Below are 22,046 nucleotides of genomic sequence, written 5' to 3' on the forward strand. Positions count from 1 at the left end.
TTATCAATATGTATGTTCCTATTCCCATTTTATTAATTGTTTTGGGTTTGTTTTTGTAGGTCTTTTCCTTCTCTTGTGTTTCTTGCTGAGAGAAGTTCCTTTAGCATTTGTTGTAAAGCTGGTTTGGTGGTGCTGAACTCTCTCAGCTTTTGCTTGTCTGTAAAGGTTGTAATTTCTCCATCAAATCTGAATGAGATCCTTGCTGGGTAGAGTAATCTTCGTTGTAGGTTTTTCTTCTTCATCACTATAAGTATGTCCTGCCACTCACTTCTGGCTTGCAGAGTTTCTTCTGAAAGATCAGCTGTTAACCTTATGGGGATTCCCTTGTGTGTTATTTGTTGTTTTTCCCTTGCTGCTTTTAATATGTTTTCTTTGTATTTAATTTTTGACAGTTTGATTAATATGTGTCTTGATGTGTTTCTCCTTGGATTTATCGTGTATGGGACTCTCTGTGCTTCCTGGACTTGATTAACTATTTCCTTTCCCATATTCTGGAAATTTTCAACTATAATCTCTTCAAATATTTTCTCAGTCCCTTTCTTTTTCTCTTCTTCCTCTGGAACCCCTATAATTCAAATATTCGTGTGTTTAATGTTGTCCCAGAGGTCTCTGAGACTGTCCTCAGTTCTTTTCATGCTTTTTTTCTTTATTCTGCTCTGCAGTAGTTATTTCCACTATTTTATCTTCCAGGTCACTTATTCGTTCTTCTGCCTCAGTTATTCTGCTATTGATCCCTTCTAGAGTATTTTTAATTTCATTTATTGTGTTGTTCATCATTGCTTGTTTCCTCTTTAGTTCTTGTAGGTCCTTGTTAAATGTTTCTTGCATTTTCTCTATTCTATTTCCAAGATTTTGGATCATCTTTACTGTCATTATTCTGAATTCCTTTTCAGGTAGACTGCCTATTTCCCCTTCATTTGTTAGGTCTGGTGTGGTTTTATCTTGCTCCTTCATCTGCTGTGTGTTTTTCTGTCTTCTCATTTTGATTATCATACTGTGTTTGGGGTCTCCTTTTTGCAGGCTGTAGGTTCATAGTTCCCATTGTTTTTGGTGTCTGTCCCCAGTGGCTAAAGTTGGTTCAGTGGTTTGTGTAGGCTTCCTGGTGGAGGGGACTAGTGCCTGTGTTCTGGTGGATGAGGCCAGATTTTTTCTTTCTGGTGGGGAGGTCCACGTCTGTTGGTGTGTTTTGGGGTGTCTGTGGACTTATTATGATTTTAGGAAGCCTCTCTGCTAATGGGTGGTGTTGTGTTCCTGTCTTGCTAGTTGTTTGGCATAGGGTGTCCAGCACCGTAGCTTGCTCATCATTGAGTTAAGCTGGGTGTTGGTGTTGAGATGGAGATCTCTGGGAGATTTTCACCATTTGATATTACGTGGAGCTGGGAGGTCTCTTGTGGACCAGTGTCCTGAAGTTGGCTCTCCCACCTCAGAGGCACAGCACTGACTCCTGGCTGTAGCGCCAAGAGCCTTTCATCCACACGGCTCAGAATAAAAGGGAGAAAAAGTGGAAATAAAGAAAGAAAGAAAGAAGCAAAGAAAGAAAGAAAGAGGATAAAATAAAGATAAAATAAAATAAAGTGATTAAAATAAAAAATAATTATTAAGAAAATAAATTTTTAAGTGAAAAAAAAAAAAAAAACAATGGATGGACAGAACCCTCAGACAAATGGTGAAAGCAAAGCTATGCAGACAAAATCTCACACAGAAGCATACACATACACAGTCACAAAAAGAGGAAGAGGGGAAAAATTAATAAATCTTGCTCTCAAAGTCCACCTCCTCAATTTGGGAAGATTCGTTGTCTATTCAGGTATTCCACAGATGCAGGGTACATCAAGTTGATTGTGGACATTTAATCCGCTGCTCCTGAGGCTGCTGGGAGAAATTTCCCTTTCTCTTCTTTGTTCGCACAGCTCCCAGGGCTCAGCTTTGGATTTGGCCCCGCCTCTGCTTGTAGGTCACCTGAGGGCATCTGTTCTTCGCTCAGAAAGGACAGGGTTAAAGGAGCCGCTGATTTCGGGAGCTCCGGCTCATCAGGCCGGGGGGAGGGAGAGGCATGGAGTGCAGGATGAGCCTGTGGTGGCAGAGGTCGGCGGGACATTGCATCAGCCTGAGGCGTGCCGTGCATTCTCCTGGGAAAGTTGTCCCTGGATCCTGGGACCCTGGCAGTGGCGGGCTGCACAGGCTCCCCGGAAGGGAGGTGTGGATAGTGACCTGTGCTCGCACACAGGCTTCTTGGTGGCAGCAGCAGCAGCCTTAGCGTCTCATGACCGTCTCTGGGGTCCGCACTGTTAGCCGCGGCTTGTGCCCGTCTCTGGAGCTTCTTTAAGCAACACTCTTAATTCCCTCTCCTTGCTCACCAGGAAACAAAGAGGGAAGAAAAAGTCTGTTGCCTCTTCGGCTGGTCCAGACTTTTCCCCCGGTCTCCCTCCCGGCTACCGTGGTGCACTAACCCATTCAGACTGTGTTCACGCTACCAGTCCTCTCCCTGCACTCTGACCGAAGCCCGAGCCTCAGCTCCCAGACACGCTCGCCCTGGCGGGTGAGCAGACAAGCTTCTCAGGCTGATGAGGGCCGCTTGGCACCTATCTTCTGTTCGGGAATCTTTCCGTTTTGCCCTCCACACCCCTGTTGCTGTGCTCTCCTCCACGGCTCCGAAGCTTCCCCCCTCTGCCACCAGCAGTCTCCGCCTGCGAAGGGGCTTCCTATTGTGTGGAAACCTTTCCTCCTTCACAGCTCCCTCCCACTGGTGCAGGTACAGTCCCTATTCTTTTGTCTCTGTTTATTCTTTTTTCTTTTGCCCTACCCAGGTACGTGGGGAGTTTCTTGCCTTTTGGGAGGTCTGAGGTCTTCTGCCAGCGTTCAGTGAGTGTTCTCTAGGAGTTGTTCAACGTGTAGATGTATTTCTGATGTATCTGTCCTGTGCAGTGTTTTTAATCACAGGTCAGATGAAGCCATAGAAGCCATATTTAGTGTATTTTCAGGATGCAATAATATTAGTGGGATGGCTAAATTTTTGGATAGCAGAAACATGACATGTAAAGTTTTCATTTAAATTTCACATATCCTTGTTTGATTCAATTAAGTATAAAAATTCAGGCTGGAAGAAACTGTAATTGTTTGCAATTTGGGTAAAAAATAAGAGGTTTAAGTAAACATGGAATCAGTAGGAGCCATTCCAAAAAGAGGAACAAGGCTATAGTGCGAGCCTTCTATACCTTTAGTTCATGGAGTTAACAAACTCTGCAGTGAGCAGGGAATGGGGGCATGGGTGGTAATGGGTCCCCAAAATCATGTCTATAAAGATGCTGAGAATGTGGAATATTTAGCTTGGAGAGTGGAGTGCCTGATTGAAATCAAAAAATATTTGAAAGCCTATTTTGTGTAAAGGGAAGTAGACATTCTAAACATTTTCAGAGGTTAAAACTAAGATCTGTGAGCAAAGTTATAGAGAGGCAGATTATATCTCCATTTAAGAAAGACATTTAAATGATAGAGATTGGTAAATGTATTTCCTTAAAAGAAGACAGCATTGGGAAAAGTTGATAAAATGTTGAATGACCATTTGTCAGGATATTGTGAAAAAAATTCTTAATTGTGAAAGAAGTAGGACTTCATAATCCCTATATTTTTTTTAACTCTAAAAGTTTATGGTTCTATATTTTGTATAATTCTTGGTATATCACAGGCCTCATATAGGTATCTGCCTACCAATTTTATTATCTTAAGTACTAATAAGTATGCGTCTCTTTTTTAAAGAACAGACTTTAAGATCTTACGTCCCTATTCCTACATGGTATTTGTTTCTATTCCTTAGGAAGAAGCTAGTTATGCTGGAAATACATGTTATTAAGAGTTCCTTAGCAACTGATAGAACATCCCTGTAACAAAAACAAAACAAAACAAACAAAAACATAAGAAAGTTAGAGTCAGGAGTCTTCAATGATTTGAATAATAGATTTCCATGCTTAGAGTAGGGACTGATGGGGTCTTTTGTCCAAATTAATAAGAATGTCTAGGGACAATAGCTTTTTATTTCAATAATCTCTTTGATATTTGCCCTAACTGAAAGCCACATTGACATTAACTTCTTTGACATGAAACAATCCATGCCCTTGGCTAATATTTTTATTCACTTCTAGGATTATTTGCCTAAAGAAATCCTCAATACTTTATCAATTTTTATCATTACATCCAAACTCTATGTTCCATACTCTGGAATACTTTCTTCCCAATCATTCTCCATCTGACAAACTCCTACTCATATTTCAGTACCCCACTCAATTTTCCCATCTCCTATGAAGTTTTGTCCAGCTAACCTACTGGAAATGTTTACCCCAGCTTTCTCACTAATAACTTCCTTCATATTTGTATTATAGCTTTTACTATGCATTATTTACATTTTAGCCTTTACATTTAGAATAAGAATACTTTCTACAAAGAAATTTCATTTTTTTCTCCTCTTTAGAACCCACTGGGGTATCTGGGACACTGCAGAAAACCATAAGGAGAGATTGCTGAAGCAATACATACAGTGGATGAGCAGATAAAGAGACTAAGAACAACTCACTTGTAGGAATTATGAACTTAAAATTATGACAAATGTATCATTACATGGTATAAATACATACCTAAAGGAAGTATGCTAAACAGAATTTCTGTGAATGAAACTAAGGTTCAATGCTGTGGCGTTATCCACTCTCACTTACAGCAGTAGATTAATTATACATTATCACCTAATTTGTATGATTCTTGGGAGGATGTTCACCTAGGAAAATTGTGCAACTCATAAAATTTAACTTTCTTTATGTGTCAGTTTTTAATTATTTTTCCTAAGAAGAAGATAACTAACAAAATTCAGTAATTCTTAACTTCTTTAATGCCAAAGATACTGTTTGTTCATCTTTGAATCTCACCTCTTATATATAGTAGAAGCACATAAATATTTGTTGAATGCATTAATGTATTGTTATACATTCTGTGAGATTCTACTTCTGTTATTAAAAATGTTTTGCTAGATACCTGCTTTCAAATTATTAGATTCATAGTTCAAAAATTAGATAAGCAATATGATTAGAATTGAGTGTGTGAAAAACAATTCCCAAATTCTGAATTATGTGTTCTTCAATACACCAAATTTGGAGCTTTACTCATAATATTTCTTGATAGTCAGTGGTCCATATTACTTACATTCTAGTCATTGCTGCTTCTCTTTGTGTTTGATATGGTCAAATTTTGACTTCCAGATTATTGAAGCATGATTGTTTAAAAATGCCTATTTATATCAAGTACCTAAATGAGGAGAAGGTATAGTTTTACAGATAGAATCTCCCGATTTTTACACAAAGCTGAAGCTGATGGGTAACAATATAACTAAAACTGTTAACTCCTTATATCTAGATTTGGAAAATAAAACTCTTATTTGCTCTGAATGGATCCTAGTAAATATTAATGTCTTTGAGCACTTATAAATTCAGTGGAAAAACAAGACCTATACAGATGGGTCAACAAAGTTATGTGACAGTATTGATTAAAATTTCACATATTTCACTGCAAAAATGAGCAATGTTTCATGATGAGAATATTATCCGTGGAACTATGCTATGGTGGTGCATACTTTTTCTCTCAATAAGAACTTTGCCTAAGCAAATGCTGTCATTTGAAATGTAAATAGTAGGTGCTGTATGAGACTGCCTGTTGAATTGGATACAATCTGATTCAAGAGTATTTTAATCAGTGAAATATGTGGAACAGCAGTATAACACCCTTATGGTACCAATGCATTGCATTCGGTGTTGTTCAAACAGTGGTACTGTTGTATGTTTGTTGATTACTGAAGTGAGAGGTGTGACACATGTTATGTGTTACTTTCTTAGCAGCTGAAGAACACTCTGTTATAACAGAGATGAAATTCTAGGTCTCCTGAGCAAATCACATGACTCTCACTTCCTTAACACTTATAACACATATCACAAATGTATTTCAACTATATCTCACACTTCAAATACACTTTATAATTTTGTTTATACATTTAAGCCATAAGGTGTTATAAAACAAATAAAAGGAACTGTGCTTATTAAGATTACAGAGGTGAATCCTAGGTAAAGGAAAATCTACATGGGCAAACCAAAGAACATGTTTCTATTCTAGGTCTAAAGCTAGTGTTGAAAAATGAAGTGTTCATGTATAGATCTTCTATATTTTACTGTTTTGCATGTGTCTATATTCCTATGTATTTGTATTGTTTAAGGATTTTAGTGCTTGGAGATGAGACCTTGTGTGCTTGAAATTCTTTGCCAACTTCTTACAACATAAAGTTCAGAGAGGGAAACTGACAACACAGTCAACAATAATAGGTATGTTCTGAATTAAATAACTTTAGAGATACCAAATGCTATGTATTTCTTATCTACTGAATCCTTATAAAAGTTCTGTAAAGTGTATCTTGTTACTCTAATTTACTTATAAGGAAACTGAGTGGTTGAGTAACTTGCTTGATGTCACACAAGGCTGTGAAAGAGTTTGAACCAGTTCTACTTTCCCTACTGTTATGAAGCTAAGCTCTCAGCCCAGTGTTATGTCTGAAAATAATGTAACAAAGGTGTGTGAAAGAGTGTTCCATTCTAGTGCTGCTTAATATTGATTTAAAGAGAAGGATAAACTATCCCCAATTCTTTTATGTAATTGCAAATGTGTAGATTGTTTATTCCATATTTATTGACAGAGCAATACTGAAAAAAAAAAAAAGCAGTGAAAAGGGTGACAGTGAAAAGTTAATCCTGGGCCTGTAACCATCTTGAGAAAACTCTCTGTCTAACTTTCAGGTCTTTTGAAAGCTTTAACAACAATCAAATGACACTCCACAACCAAATTGGCAGTACCTTTCCTAGATGATCTTGTTAGCGTGTTCCTGAAGGGCATCCTGACCTATGTTGCTCCAAGTGTCCAAAAAGCATCAATTTTCTACCTTGATTTTCTCTGATTATCGACAATTTTCTCTGCTAGGAACTGTGTGGATGATGAGACAAAACTCAGTGTGATTGGCCAGATTAACATAGTGAGAACATCCCGATCAATCAGCATGTACATCATTAGTATTGTTCTCTCGCATAATTCATGAAAAGATATCCTGAGATAGAGGAAAGAATGTTCATATAAGGCAGAAAGCCTTTCCTTGTTTGGTCTTACCAACATCAAGCCTTGTAGTATTTGATGATAAGAATCTAAAAATCTTTTTTCCCTGGCCCTGTTACCAAATCCCTTTCTAAAGATTTTCCTATCCTTTCTCACTTGGAAGTAGCAGTTTTTATTTCATCAACGAACATGGTATAATTATTTAATATTTTAAATCTCTTTTTACTATAAATTGCTTATTCAAAGAAAAATGAGCAGCCATAAAAATCTTGGAAAGATCATTTCAAAGGCATAGGCTTCAAATTTATTTTAGGATATGATTACTTATTTGTCGGTAAAATAGAAAACTGTATTTATAATTTAAGATAACTAGTAGGAAATACTGTCATTTGATAACAGCAGAGAGTGTTCATTTCATTATAAATATTCTAACTTTGGCAAAGACCTTGGTCTTAAAATAGTGTTGAGTTTGGAAAATGGCCAAGAATGTGTTTTAAAACCATGGGAATATAAAACCTGAAAATAGATAATAATGCTTAATGTAGACTAATGCTTGACTACACAGTCAAACTCGTAAACTGTATCTTTGAAATAAAATACCATTATTCATAAAATGGCTGCATAAGTCAACTCAGAGTAGTGACAGATAGATGGCACTCTATAAATTCTTTAAAAAAAATGAATTTCTATTGGCAATTAATGCCAAGCTTATTCTGCCTACAAAAGAAAACATTAAAAATGTCATACTCTTGGGTGCCACCAATGTCATTATTTTTCTTCAGAAATGCAATTGCAAATCAGCTTCTAATTCTCACCAAAAATATCTGCATATATTGCTTATTTTACTTATATAAATGTTACCTAAAAAGATTCTGGGAAGTTTAGATAACTGGAAAAGAAGGATATATTGCACTTAAGAAGTCTTCTTGAGAATTATTACCTAGAAAATATTATTTAAATAAGTTTCTGATTTCCTAATTGTATCTAAAAATTTTATATGAAACTTCTTTCTCTTAACTACAAAGTTCACCTGTTAGATTGAATGTTGAATCAAGAATTAGAATGACTGTATTTTCATCATGTTTGCTTTTTTAAGATTAATTCATCTTTCATTGTATTATTACAAAATGATAATATTTGTGAAAAAATTTTTAAATACCAATTTACAAAATTTTGATATCTATAATATCTTAAAATATTTGTAAAGTTTATATTTTTTTGACTGTATTATTTTAGAAGCAATATTTTGGAGATAGTAAATTTGATTTTAGGGACATATTTTGACAGGGTGTCTCAAGAAATAATGCTTGAAAAATAAACATTAGTTTGCATGCTGACATTAACACATGAACTAAAAGCTGTTTGAAAAGTTATTAAAGAGTAGTGACAAATACAGTTTATCGAGTTGATTGGAAGGGTCTTTTATGTGTCACTGGGACTGATGTTAGGTCCCTTTAGGCTCTTTTAACAACTTCATCAATGATCAGGAGGAAAGAAGAGACAACCTGTTAATTAAATCCTTTGTGCCATTTAATCCAAGAATCAATCTATAAAAGGCGTCAGCCCAAAGTACTTAGTTCAAATATGCTCAGTAATAAACTTGAAAACACACAAAAAAGGACTGCTACAGAATTTGTATTTCAACAACAAAGTCGATAGAATAATGCTTAACATTATATTGCGAAGATACCATTTCTTAAAATATCAAGAAAATTGGACAAAGGTGGCTTTTTGCTTAAATTTCATCAATACTCTTCATTTTTTCTTTGCCCTTAGAGATGAAAGCAAAAATTTTATAAGGTGTTCAGAGCAATAGCAGACAAATAGTTAAATTCAGGCTTAGACCATGAAATTAATTTGTCCTCAGCCATCTGCTTTTCTTTGCCGTTAAGCACTTTGAGGGCTCACTGAGGAGTCAGCTTTGCTTCACTCTTCCAAGAGCCAATCCTGACTCTGTAGCTGGTGGACACCAAAGGAGTTCTGTCCAATACTATAGAGACTGAGATTGACAGCCCAGACCCCGGCTATTAACCTGGGTCTAGCCTTACAGCTCACTTGTAGAATTGAGTTTCTGTCATCTTCCTGAGTCTAATTTGAAGCTTTTTCCCACCTTTCTCCCCTGTGTTGGCTTTAGTTCCATCTTTATAATGTGACCAGTTTTCTAGTTCCTGTGGCATGAGTTTTTCCATCTTTTTACCAGCGATTCATCTTCCTCTCACCCCAGGAACTGGAGATTTCTGCTTCTGAATCCCATATTCTGCTTCATGCTGACACCTCTGACACTATTTACCTAGCTGCCTATCTGCTTCCGTGAGTGTCAATATACTTAGTTTCTTGAGCATTGTATTTTTTTCTGTGTTGTGTCTCCTTGCTTGTGGAAACACTCTATTATTCAATCTTTCCAATAGCAGCAGCTTGCTACCACAAATGATGAGTAATATATATGTAGCTGTAATTAATAAACAAAATTCAGAGAAACAAAATACCTCTCTAATTTTAATACAAAGATAGTGGTGTGAGGTTTATTTCATAATTATCATTAATAGTATATATGAATTTAAAATAGAATATCCCACATTAAAGAAAAACAATTCTAAATGAATGTAACATATTTAATTGCTGTTAGACAAATCTCATTTGCTAATTTCATTAACAGAGTAAATTAATTGTTTTTTTATTTTAATCTAAACTAATTTTCTAATGTTCTAGATTTTTCTGTTTGGGGCAATTTTTAATCATATTCAGGGATTTTTTAAAATAATAATTAGAATTTTGCACTCAGTAGAATGCTAAGTATCATGCTATTTTAAAAATGATAATTTAGTAGTGATAAATCTGCTTGTTGGAAAATAAAGCAGAAGAAATTTACATTGCTCACCAGTTCATGCTCCACATAATAATACCTGGGCACCTGCCACTGTATTCTCATACTTGAGCCACGTACACCTGCCTGAAGAGACCACTTCTGGCCTTGGATGTGAAGTGTATAAGATGTCTTTTGTTCTCTATTAAACTTCATTCTTGGCACCCTTTGTCTGTTGCTCGTGCTTTATGAGGCCAATTCTTTTCCTTGCCCAGACACACAATTCCATTCTTGAACTTTATTCCCATATCTAGGGAATCCCTGCTCTGCCTTCCAAAATTCTTGATTTTGTATGTAGTGGTGTGCTAGTAAATATTTAGCAACCAGCTCTCCAAGGGGAGCAAAAGCTCTGATTTATAGCATTTACCAATTTTAATGCAGAAATGTCCACCAGAGACCAATTCAAGCTACAAAGAGTCTTCCTAAATGTAGAACCTGGACATATATTAGTTATTTATTGCTGTATAACAAATTATCCCCAAACTGAACAGCTTAAAAAAATACATATTTATTTTCTCATAGTGTCTGTTGGTAAAGAATCCAGGCATGGCTGAGTTGAGCCTTCATTGGAGATCAAAGTCCTGGCTGAGCAAGGAGGCACTTCTAGACTCATTTACAAGATTGTAGGAAGACATGATTTTCTTAAAGACATGATTCTTAAAGACATGATTTTCTACTCATTCCCAGCTTGATGAGTCCTCTTCACTAGAACCCTTGCCTACCTAAGTTAAAGACAGGTCAGGAAGGACAGTTGATCTAGTAGAAACTGGACCTCCTGGATGGAGTTGTCCAACTCTTCCTCTTACACCTGAGTCTCAGTAAGGTGACAATGAATACGAACGGTAATATGGAATCTCAAACCCCAAAACATTTTTTCTGAAGGTGGTAGTCTAAACCTGATGCCACCTAAAACTGAAGATATTTTTAATTCCCTACATTCAGTTATCTTAAATTCATTTTTTTAACAGTGACGAATCTACCCAACCCTGTTCACCATTGGTAACTTTAACTTGGCTTTTGTTTCATGAGACAGTTTTCACATCTTTTTCTTTTTAAACTTTGTTTGACTGCTTATAACTCTTCTCTCTGTGTTTCTGTGATCCAACACTTTGTTATGGTGCATACTATGTCTCCCTATCATCTTTTCTCTGTCTCTGTCAGGGCTTCCCCTTCTTTGTCTGCTTTTTAAAAGCTGATTTTCTAAGGATTTCCTTTTTGGCCCTTTAATCACCTTAATGTACACATACTTCATAAGGTTTATATATTCCACATAAGCCGATTTCTCTGAAAGTTTTAATTAGCTCAGGTTTCTCTTCTGAGTTGAGGACTTTTCATGAATGTTTAGAGTATCTTTACTCATAATCACTAAAACACTGGAAATAACACAAATACCCATCAACTAAAGAATGAATACACAAATTGTAATTTAACTATACAATGGAATACTACTCAGCAGTAAACAAAAAATAAATAAATAAATAGAAAAACAAACTGCTGATAATATGAAACAACATCCCATGGATCTCAAAAGCATGATGCTAATTAAAAGCAGTGAGACAAAAAATGTTATATACTATATGAATCTATTTATATGACATTCTAGAAAGCAAAGGCTTAAGGACAGAAAACAGCTAAGTGTTTATCAGATGTAGAAGATCTATGAGAGAGATTTATTGTAAAAGGACTTACATATGGTGATGAATGTATTCTTTAACTTGATTTTGGTAGATGTTATATGACCACATATATTTGTCAAGACTTACAGAACTATACTTCCCCAAAAGAGTTGTTTTTATTTCATGTAAATTATATTTTAATAACCCTGGTATTAAAAAACCAAAATATCAAATGAATTCAGATTTGTTATCTTCTCCCTTAATATTTTCTTATACCTATATTTTAAATGTCAATTTATACCAATAACCTAGTTATATAAGGAAAAATCTAAAGTTGCTTTTGATTCTTCTCTCTTCCTAAAATTCCACACCTAGTCCATCGCCAAGACCAGCTAATCTAAACTTCTAAAACATGTCTTCAAATTCCTCCCCTCCTTAGAGAAAGTGACCAGACTCTCATCTTCTCTGACTTAACTAAAGCAAAACTGTTTTAGCCACAGAAATCAGATAAGAAAAAGAAATAAAAGGAGTCCAAATAGGAAAAGAAGAAGTAAAGTTGTCTCACCTGCAGATGACATGATACTATACATAGAGAATCCTACAGACGCTACGAGAAAACTACTAGAGCTAATCAATGAATTTCGTAAAGTAGTAGGATACAAAATTAATGCACAGAAGTCTCTTGCATTCCTATACACTAAGGATGAAATAGCTGAAAGATAAATTAAGGAAACACTCCTATTTACCATTGCAACAAAAAGAACAAAATACCTAGGAATAAACCTACCTAAGGAGACAAAATATCTATATACCAAAAACTATAAGACACTATGAAAGAAATTAAAGATGATACAAACAGATGGAGAGATATACATGTTCTTGAATTGGAAGAATCAACATTGTGAAAATGATTATACTACACAAGGCAATCTACAGATTCAATGCAATCCCTAGCAAACTACCAACAGCATTTTTCACGGAAAAAGAACAAAAAAAAAATCACAATTTGTATGGAAACACAGAAGACCCCTAAGAGCCAAAGCAAACTTGAGAAAGAAAAATGGAGCTGGATGAATCAGGCTCCCTGACTTCAGACTATATTACAAAGCTACAGTAATCAAGACAGCCTGGTACTGGCACAAAAACAGAAATATAGATCAATGGAACAGGATAGAAAACCCAGAGATAAACCCTCACACATATGGTCACCTTATCTTTGGTAAAAGAGGCAAGAATATACAATGGAGAAAAGACAGCCTATTCAATAAGTGGTACTGGAAAAACTGGACAGCTTCATGTAAAAGAATGAAATTAGAACACTCCCTAACACCATACACAAAGGTAAACTCCAAATGGATTAAAGACCTAAATGTAAAGCCAGACACTATCAAACTCTTAGAGGAAAACATAGGCAGAACACACTATGACATAAATCACAGCAAGATCCTTTTTTTTTTTTTTTTTGGTACACGGGCCTCTCACTGCTGTGACCTCTCCTGTTGCGGAGCACAGGCTCCAGACACACGGCTCAGCGACCATGGCTCATGGGCCCAGCCACTCCGCGGCATGTGGAATCTTCCCAGACAGGTGCATGAACCCATGTCCCCTGCATTGGCAGGCAGACTCTCAACCACTGTGCCATCAGAGAAGCCCAAGATCCTTTTTGACCCACCTCCTAGAGAAATAGAAATAAAACCAAAAATAAACAAATGGGACATAATGAATCTTAAAGTCTTTTGCACAGCAAAGGAAACCATAAACAAGATGAAAAGACAACCCTCAGAATGGGAGAAAATATTTGCAAATGAAGCAACTGACAAAGGATTAATCTCCAAAATTTACAAGCAGGTCATGTAGCTCATTATCAAAAAAACAAACAGCCAAATCCAAAAATGGGCAGAAGACCTAAACAGACGTTTCTCCAAAGAAGATATACAGATCACCAACAAACACATGAAAGAATGCTCAACATCATTAATCATTAGAGAAATGCAAATCAAAACTACAATGAGTTATCACCTCACAACAGTCAGAATTGCCATCCTCAAAAAATCTACAAGCAATAAATGCTGGAGAGGGTGTGGAGAAGAGGGAATGCTCTTGCACTGTTGGTGGGAATGTAAATTGATACAGCCCCAATGGAGAACAGTATGGACGTTTCTTAAAAAACTAAAAATAGAACTACCGTACCACCCAGCAATCCCAGTACTGGGCATATACCCTGAGAAAACCATAATTAAAAAAGAGTCATGTACCACAATGTTCACTGCAGCTCTATTTACAATAGTCAGGACATGGAAGCAACCTAAGTGTCTATCGACAGATGAATGAATAAAGAAGATGTGGCACATATATACAATGGAATATTACTCAGCCATAAAAAGAAATGAAATTGAGTTATTTGTAGTGAGATGGATGAACCTAGAGTCTGTCATACAGAGTAAAGTAGGTCAGAAAGAGAAAAACAAATACTGTATGCTAACACATATATATGGAATTAAAAAAAAAATTGTTCTGAAGAACCTAGAGGCAGGACGGGAATAAAGATGCAGACCTACTAGAAAATGGACTTGAGGACGCAGGGAGGGGGAACGGTAAGCTGGGACGAAGTGAGAGAGTGGCATGGACTTATATATACTACCAAATGTAAAATAGATAGCTAGTGGGAAGCAGCCGCATAGCTGCTTCCAAAGGGAGATCAGCTCGGTGCTTTGTGAACACCTAGAGGGGTGGGATAGGCAGGGTCGGAGGGAGGGACACGCAAGATGGAAGAGATATGGGGATATATGTATATGTATAGCTGATTCACTTTGTTATAAAACAGAAACTAACACACCATTGTAAAGCAATTATACTCCAATAAAGATATTAAACAATAAAAAAATAAAGCAAAACTGTACTGAAATCACCTCTGGAATAACAAGACTCCCCATTCCTCCTTTCATCACTGGGGCTCGTCGGGATATTGCCAAAATCTGGCAGAATTCACTATCTTTTTTTTTTCCTGAAAAAAATCTCTGCTATGTTTTTATATCTATATGTATTAATATCCTAAATGAACAGGCAAAGTTTCTGAAGCAGAATAAATTATTGTTATTTATTTACAACAAATAATAAATGTGTAGTTCTCTTGTGTCCCAGTTTTTACCTCTAGGGAATATGGTGAAAGGTAGATAAAATTCTACTCATAGGCCCTCTTTACTGTAGGGGAAGAAATTAGAAAACATAAATCTATGCATTTATACAAGAGAGAGACAGCTGCTGCCTCCCCTCCTGAGAAAGTTTCCTTAGAAATGTGAAGGAAAGGATCCTGGGTTCTAACCCTTTGGAATGTAAATAAATTCTCAAGGAGAAAGGTAACACTCATATCCACAACCCAGAGGTATCACCACCGGCCCATGTCTCATCCCCACTTAAAATATAAACATATACCTACAGAAAGGTCAGTATCTCTGGATGGTTTCTCACTATCTACTCAGTCATAATTTAACTTCCAGGTTTGTCTTTTATTTCAGATCCCAAGTTTCAGTAAAATTTTCTCAGAAAGCCCTGGCTGTGGAGAAACATAAGAATATTTTCTCCACAGTCCCACATGCTTCCTCTCTTGTTCCATCACTCCCAGTGTAGGATTAGTAAACTCCTCTGAGTCCTCATCCTTCTCTCTGAATAATCCCTACACCTCCTTGCCTTAACTCTAACTTGGAAATGCTTTGAAGTCACAAGTTCTCCTTTAGCCCTTTCAAGCAGGTGTTCTTTTTCCCAGTCTCAGTGAAGAGATGGAGTAGTTGTCCGTCTTGTCCTCCTGCTTCTTCCAGATCATTTCTCCCCTTCCTGCCTGCAAAATTCTGCTCATTGAAGTACAAACCATTTTAGCCATTTTACCAGTTTTCCACTTCAATTCTGCCGTCTTCTGACCTATCAGCTGTTCCTCTTCATTCAGTTAAAACCCTAGCCTTTCTTTCCATAGCCACTTCTGCTGTTGTTCTCTAACAAGTAACAACCAAATCTCCTTTCTAGGCAACAGAGAAACAAGAGTGAAGAATCAAGATCTGATATAAATCTCAAACCAACTCACTGTCAATGTTCTCACTATGGCCCAAGCCCCATCCATAATTCTTCTGGAATTCTGAAGTAACTTCTTTACTGATCTTCCACTCCTGCCCCCTCCAATCATTCTCCACAAGGGAGCTAAAATGTCATTTATCACACTGCTGAAAACATTTCTGCGGCTGCTCCTTTCACTTAGAACATAGTACAAATTTGTCACCATGAACCAAACCTGCATGACCTGGCCCCTGGTCACCCTTCCACCTCAGGGCATGACACTTGCTCTCTGGATCTGTAGTTGCAGTTCACTGTGCCACAGGCTACAATGTCTTTCAGTTCTTACAGTACAGTAACTTCCTACCCTCTGCTCACCTTTGGGCTCAATTGTTCTGTCTGAACACCTTTCTTTTGGATGTTTGTCCTTCAGTGATAAGATTAGATATTTCTTCTTCCAAAAGGCTTTTCATAAAAAAATAATTTTCCCTATTACTCTCAAACATAGGACTCTATTTATTTCATTGCATTTATCACTAAATAAAATTTCATTTATATATGTTCACTTGTTTCTTATTTATCTCCTCATCAGAATGCAAGCTCCATGAAGGAAGATATAAAACTATGCCATGGTCATGCAGTAGCTGTATATTAACTGGGATACAGTGACCCTCAAAAAATATCTGTGGAATGAACAAATGGTCTCTCTCCTTTCTCAAACCCATCTCCATTCAGCCAATAGAGGGATAACATTTTTGAGTGGTTCCTAAAGTTTTGTAATTGTTTATCCTCATCACATCTCAAAGGTAGAGCTCATTTCCACTTATTCCAAAAATTCTTAACTATACAGGAAAGCAAGAGGTGACACCCTCCTTGCCAGATACATAATCGATAACTTCCAGATGTTATACAGGCAAAGGTAATTTGAATGAATCCCACAAAAATTTCTGAAGCATTGCCTCTTACTTCTATCCCCACACTCTCCTACTGTTTGAGAATCAGGAATTCTAGGCAAAAATTTGACTTTGTTGCTTCCCTGTTGATAACCTGTAAACAGTTCCTTAAGGTGGCACACATGGCTATCAATGATCAGATCTATGTTTATGTCACCAACTTAATAATTCCTGTCTCCTCCTATACCCTACAGCATTACAGAACTCTTTTCATATGTGTGTGTGTGTATGTGTGTGTGTGTGTGTGTGACTATAAACACATAAATATCTTCAGTAATTTAATGGCTTTGAGTGGCTGAACTTAACAAATCATTTGCTCTCCAGGTAGATTGATTCAGTCTCCCAAATAGTCATGTTAAGAGTATTAAGAGTATTCATTGACTTTTGGATCACTTACTAAGCCACCCTAAAACAACAGATTTCTCTGTTACTATCCCTATCCCCCACCTCATTGCACTTCACAGCAAGGATATCTTATTCCTTAGGGGTGAGAGTGGGGGAAAGAATGGTTATTTGGAAAAACTCCCCTAGTCATTCTTTATTGCTCTGCCTTACTTAAAAATTACCAATATATACCCAACCTTAATAGACACATATATTGGAACAAACTAGAAAAAGCAAAAAAAAGTCATTTTGCATCAGGATTTGAATTTAGTAATTAATTTTATCTGGCCAGGTAAATTTTCCTTCCAAATTTGTTTAACTTAAGTAGATGTCCCTCTGTTTTGTATCATCTGCCAAGATTAATTTATTAATTAGACAAATATTTATAGAATGTCTATAATGTGACAACCACTAGGCTATATGCTGGTGATATAAATGATGAGTACTTATAAAAAAAGTACACAGTCCCTATTCTCAGTGAGTCTGAATTCTAATAGGGGAGTCATATATTAACCAAATAATCACAGTAATGATGTACGGTTATGAATTGAGATAGAGGTACTGAGGGAAATAATCACAGTTCTGTGAGGAAATATATCACATATATCTGATTTATACTGGAAAGCAAGTAAAGTTTCCTGAGAAATAATTAGCTATGATATTAAGAATGAATGAGTTAACATACAAAGAGGGAGGAAATGAGCAGAAGTGAGAGGGAGAAGTGAGAGGGAGAAATGGTGGAAATGAACAGCCAGATCCCAGGGACTGAAGGTCAATGTAGTGAAAAGCAGAGACGAAGATGGGAGACCAGAGACTGCAAGGGTAGCAAGAAGTCAGCTACTGGGGCCTTCCAGGTCATTATAAGGACTTTAGTCTTTATTTTTTTCTAAAATCGGTGATATTAAAATTTTTTAAGCTTGATGAGGGTCTCCATGGTTGGTATTTTAAAATTACTTGTTGCAGTAAAAAGAATATATCACAGGGGAAAAGTTAACTGTTATTGGTTAATTCTGTATTCTAGGCTGTGATGAATAATTTTGTGTCACCTTGTCTAGGCTAAGTGACACCAGGACAGCTGGTAAAGCATTATTTCTGAGTGTGTTTGTGAGGACATTTCTGGATGAGATTAGCACCTGATTTAGCAGACTGAGTAAAAAAGACGATCTTCACCAGTGTGGGTGGGTGTAGTTCCATCTACTGAGGGGTTAAATAGAGCACAAAGACAGAAGAAGGCCAAATTTTCTCTCCCTTTGCTTAAGCTGGGACATCGATCTTCTTGGGCCCTTGGATATTAGCTTTCCTGGTTCTTGGGCCTTTGGATTCAGTCTGGAACTTACATCATTAGCCCCCCCACTTCTCAGGCCTTTGGACTTGGACTGAGACTTATGTCATCAACTTCCCTGATTCTTCAGCCTGCAGATGGCAGATCCTGGGACTTTTCAACCTCCATAATTGCATGAGCCCATTCTTATAAAAAAAAATCTTCTTATATATACACATATGTATATCTTATTGGTTCTATTTCTCTGAAGAACCCTGAACAATATACATGCAACTTACAAGCGTATTTTGGATTATCATGGTGTTGTTGAAGATAAAGGGAACTGGATTGATCATGAAATATTTAGAAAAGAAAATAGAATGGCTTTGCTATGGCAGTTGAAGTATTTAGGGATTGTTCCCAACTTCCTTGTTTAACAAGTAAAGTGTAATAAATGTTCTAAACTGGGCAATAGTTTGGTGATAAAGAGTTTAATTTTGTACCTGATGACTTTAAGATACTTTGAAACAGTCAACTAGCTAATGTTAAGTTGGCACTCAGGCAGTAAGTTCTGAAAATCAGAGAAGAGGACTGAGGTAGAGATATATATTTAGGGATCATCATTTTATATGTGGTAACTAAGGCTATGGCATGAATGGAGCTGCTTAGGAAAAGAATATGGCATAAGAAAAGTAAGAATAGTAGACTAAGCCTTAAGAAATTTCAACTTTACAAGTCAGGTGGAGGAAGATGAGCCTGACAAGAAAGAGAAAGAAGAAGGCACTTAGGCAGCAGAAATCCAGAGCAATATGATGTTAAGAAAGGCAAAGGAGGAGGAAGTTTTAAGAAGGATATAGTCAGCATCATTAAATGATGCTAGAAGGCCAAAGTAGTAGATAACTAAAAACTGCCCATTGAACATAGAAACATGGAGATATTTAGTGATGTAATGCAAGTTCTTTTGAGGAGTAATGATGTAGAAGTTAGACTGAAGTGACTCAGGAGTAGAAGGTAGAGACATGCCGACAGCAACATAGATAATCCTTCAGAAAGTGTGATTACAAAGAAAAAAACAAGTGAGAAAAGATATCTGTTGAGAATGCAAGAGGAAATGTGGGAATTATGAGGTTTAATGATAATGGGGAAGACTTGAAATAGTTTTTGTTGAGATTAGAAGAAGCCAAAGAAAGTGATGGGTAATGGATTTCTGGACAGGATTAAGAGCCAAGCTGAGGTTATTGATCATGAATTTATACTGACACTAACTTTCTCTGTGATGTGCCTCCAAGGCCCAGACACTCAGGTAGGCATGAAGAAAGATGACAATAACATTTAACCTGGTTTAGAGTTTTCCAGGCGAGGCAAGAAAATGAAAAATGAGTAATTCCTTAAGGTAATAGGAAGATTATTGCTGAAAGTTGGATTCAGGGTAAAGAAGATGTACTATACATATACAAAGGAATATTATTCAGCCATAAGAAAGAATGAAATAATGCCATTTGTAGCAACATGAATGAACTTAGAGATTATCATATTAAGTAAAGTAAGTCAGACAGATAAAGACAAATATCATATGATGTCACTAAATGTGGAATCTGAAAACAATGTGCAAATGAACTTATTTACAAAGCAGAAATAAACTCAAGATATACCAGTGGGGGAGGAGGTAAAATAGGAGAGTTTGGGATTAATATATAAACACTATTATATATAAAATAGATAACTAATAGAGACCTACTGTATAGCACAAGGAAATATATTCAATATCTTGTAATAACCTATAAGGAAAAAGAATCTGAAAAAGAAAAATAATATATATATATATATATATATATATGTGTATATGTGTATATATATATATATATATATATATATATATATATATATATAAAACTGAATCACTTTGCTGTACACCTGAAACTAACACAACATTGTAAATTATACTTCAATTAAAATCGGTTAATAAAAAAAGCAGAAGAAAAATAAAGAAAGTGAAGAAGAGGGATTGGGGAAAATTAAAATGTCAGTTGACTGTGGAGACCCTAATGTGGTGGAAGTATGATGATTGTGGAAGTAGTGATGTGTAGACTAGAAAGAGAAAAGGTGATAGTAAGCTGGGGGATTTGATTAGTGATTTTGGAAGCAGAGCAATTTCAGATGATAACAAAGTGCAGGGAGAGACTGTGGAACAGCATGTCTGAAGTAAATGGAATGTGCATGTCACTGGAGATTGGAGGTGAAGAAAATGAGGGTCTTGTACTGGAACATTGTCTGTGTGAATGATTAAATCAGTCAGAATAATTGTAGGACTTTGAATGAGGGGAAGACTGGGAGTGAAAAGGCTCATTAAAGTGTCTATTTAATGAGAAAGAGTGACAGAGTTTGGTGAATGACAGTGTGAGGCAAGAGAGAAAGTTAAATAGTGTGAACATGAGAAGCACAGAACTTTCTAGAAAATCATAGGGAGATAAATGTATTGACATGTAAATAAGAAGAGACAAAGACCCTAATCCTATGGCTGACCTTGGGTTTCAAATTTTGAAAGAATGAAAAACCACCCCTTGAAAAAATTATGATGGAAAAAGTATCATGGGAGCGCTCTCTTTTCTGTTAAGGTAAGGAAGCAGATAGTCACTTGAAGAAGAAGATGAGGACATAGGAGTAATGACTATGAAGCAGTGTTTCCAGGGGCATAATGAAAGTGTTTAAAAGAAAAAGGAGAAGATGGAACCAAGGGCAATGAATTCCCAAGCATTCTGGGGATGCTAGTGAGAAGCATAGCCTAGTACTTTGGTCAGTGACTGATGAAAATTGTGTTAAGAGAATGATGATTTCACTTTCAAAAGACTTTGGGATAAGCACTAGCCCTGAACCTAATGACCAGAGTGACTAAACCTCTTCATTACCTGGTGATTTTAGTACCAGTGACTGCTGGTAGCAAGCCCAGAAATGACAGAAATTCTAAGTCAAGTTTGAAAGTTAAAGAAATCCCAATATCTCCAAATTACACACACTAAATGTGGCTACAGATTGCCTCTAAGAGAGTTGTCCTGGAATGGCTTGATGAGATAGATATGGTCTAAAATTGTGAAGGTTAGGAAGGCTGAAATAAGATGAGGAAAACTGGTTATTCAAGAAAAAGAAGAAACAGGATGTAGTAAACCGTCCATTTCAAGTATTGCCCTCTTAAGAGACAGCAAAAACAATAAAAAGACTCGGATGCATACATCTTTAATTTTCAAAGAGATTTAAATTTGCATTTTTTTTCTTCTTAAAACTTGTATTCATTGTATAGCACAGGGAACAATATTCAGTAACTTGTAATAAACTCCTTCAGGGTCTTCCTACTCCACCATCTTGACCACCTCCCACAAAAGAGACTTTCTTAATGACCTTGAAGATGTAAGCTGTTACAGTTTGAACTGCCTGTGGAGAAGGTCACATAGCAGGCAACTGCAGGTAGCCTCTAGGAGCTGACAGCCTCAGTTCTATAACCTCAAGAGATTGAATTCTACCAACAACTTGAATAAACCTGGAAGAAGACCCTGAGCTCCAAATGAGACTGCAGCCCTGGCAACTTCTTTTGAGACCCCTGATGGCCACACCCAGATTCCTGACAAACCCATGGAAACAGTGAAATAATTTAGAGGTGTTGTCTTACATCACTAAATTTGTTTGGTAATGATAAAAAAAACAACAGATTTATGTTTTGAAAATTGATTTCAAATGGTCTCTAATTATTCTGTTTGGTTGGAGAAAATCAAAGCAACTTTGAGAGTTCATTAAAGTCTTTCTTT

This window comes from Delphinus delphis, chromosome 18 (genome assembly GCF_949987515.2).
Source record: "Delphinus delphis chromosome 18, mDelDel1.2, whole genome shotgun sequence".
Classification (NCBI taxonomy): Eukaryota; Metazoa; Chordata; class Mammalia; order Artiodactyla; family Delphinidae; genus Delphinus; species Delphinus delphis.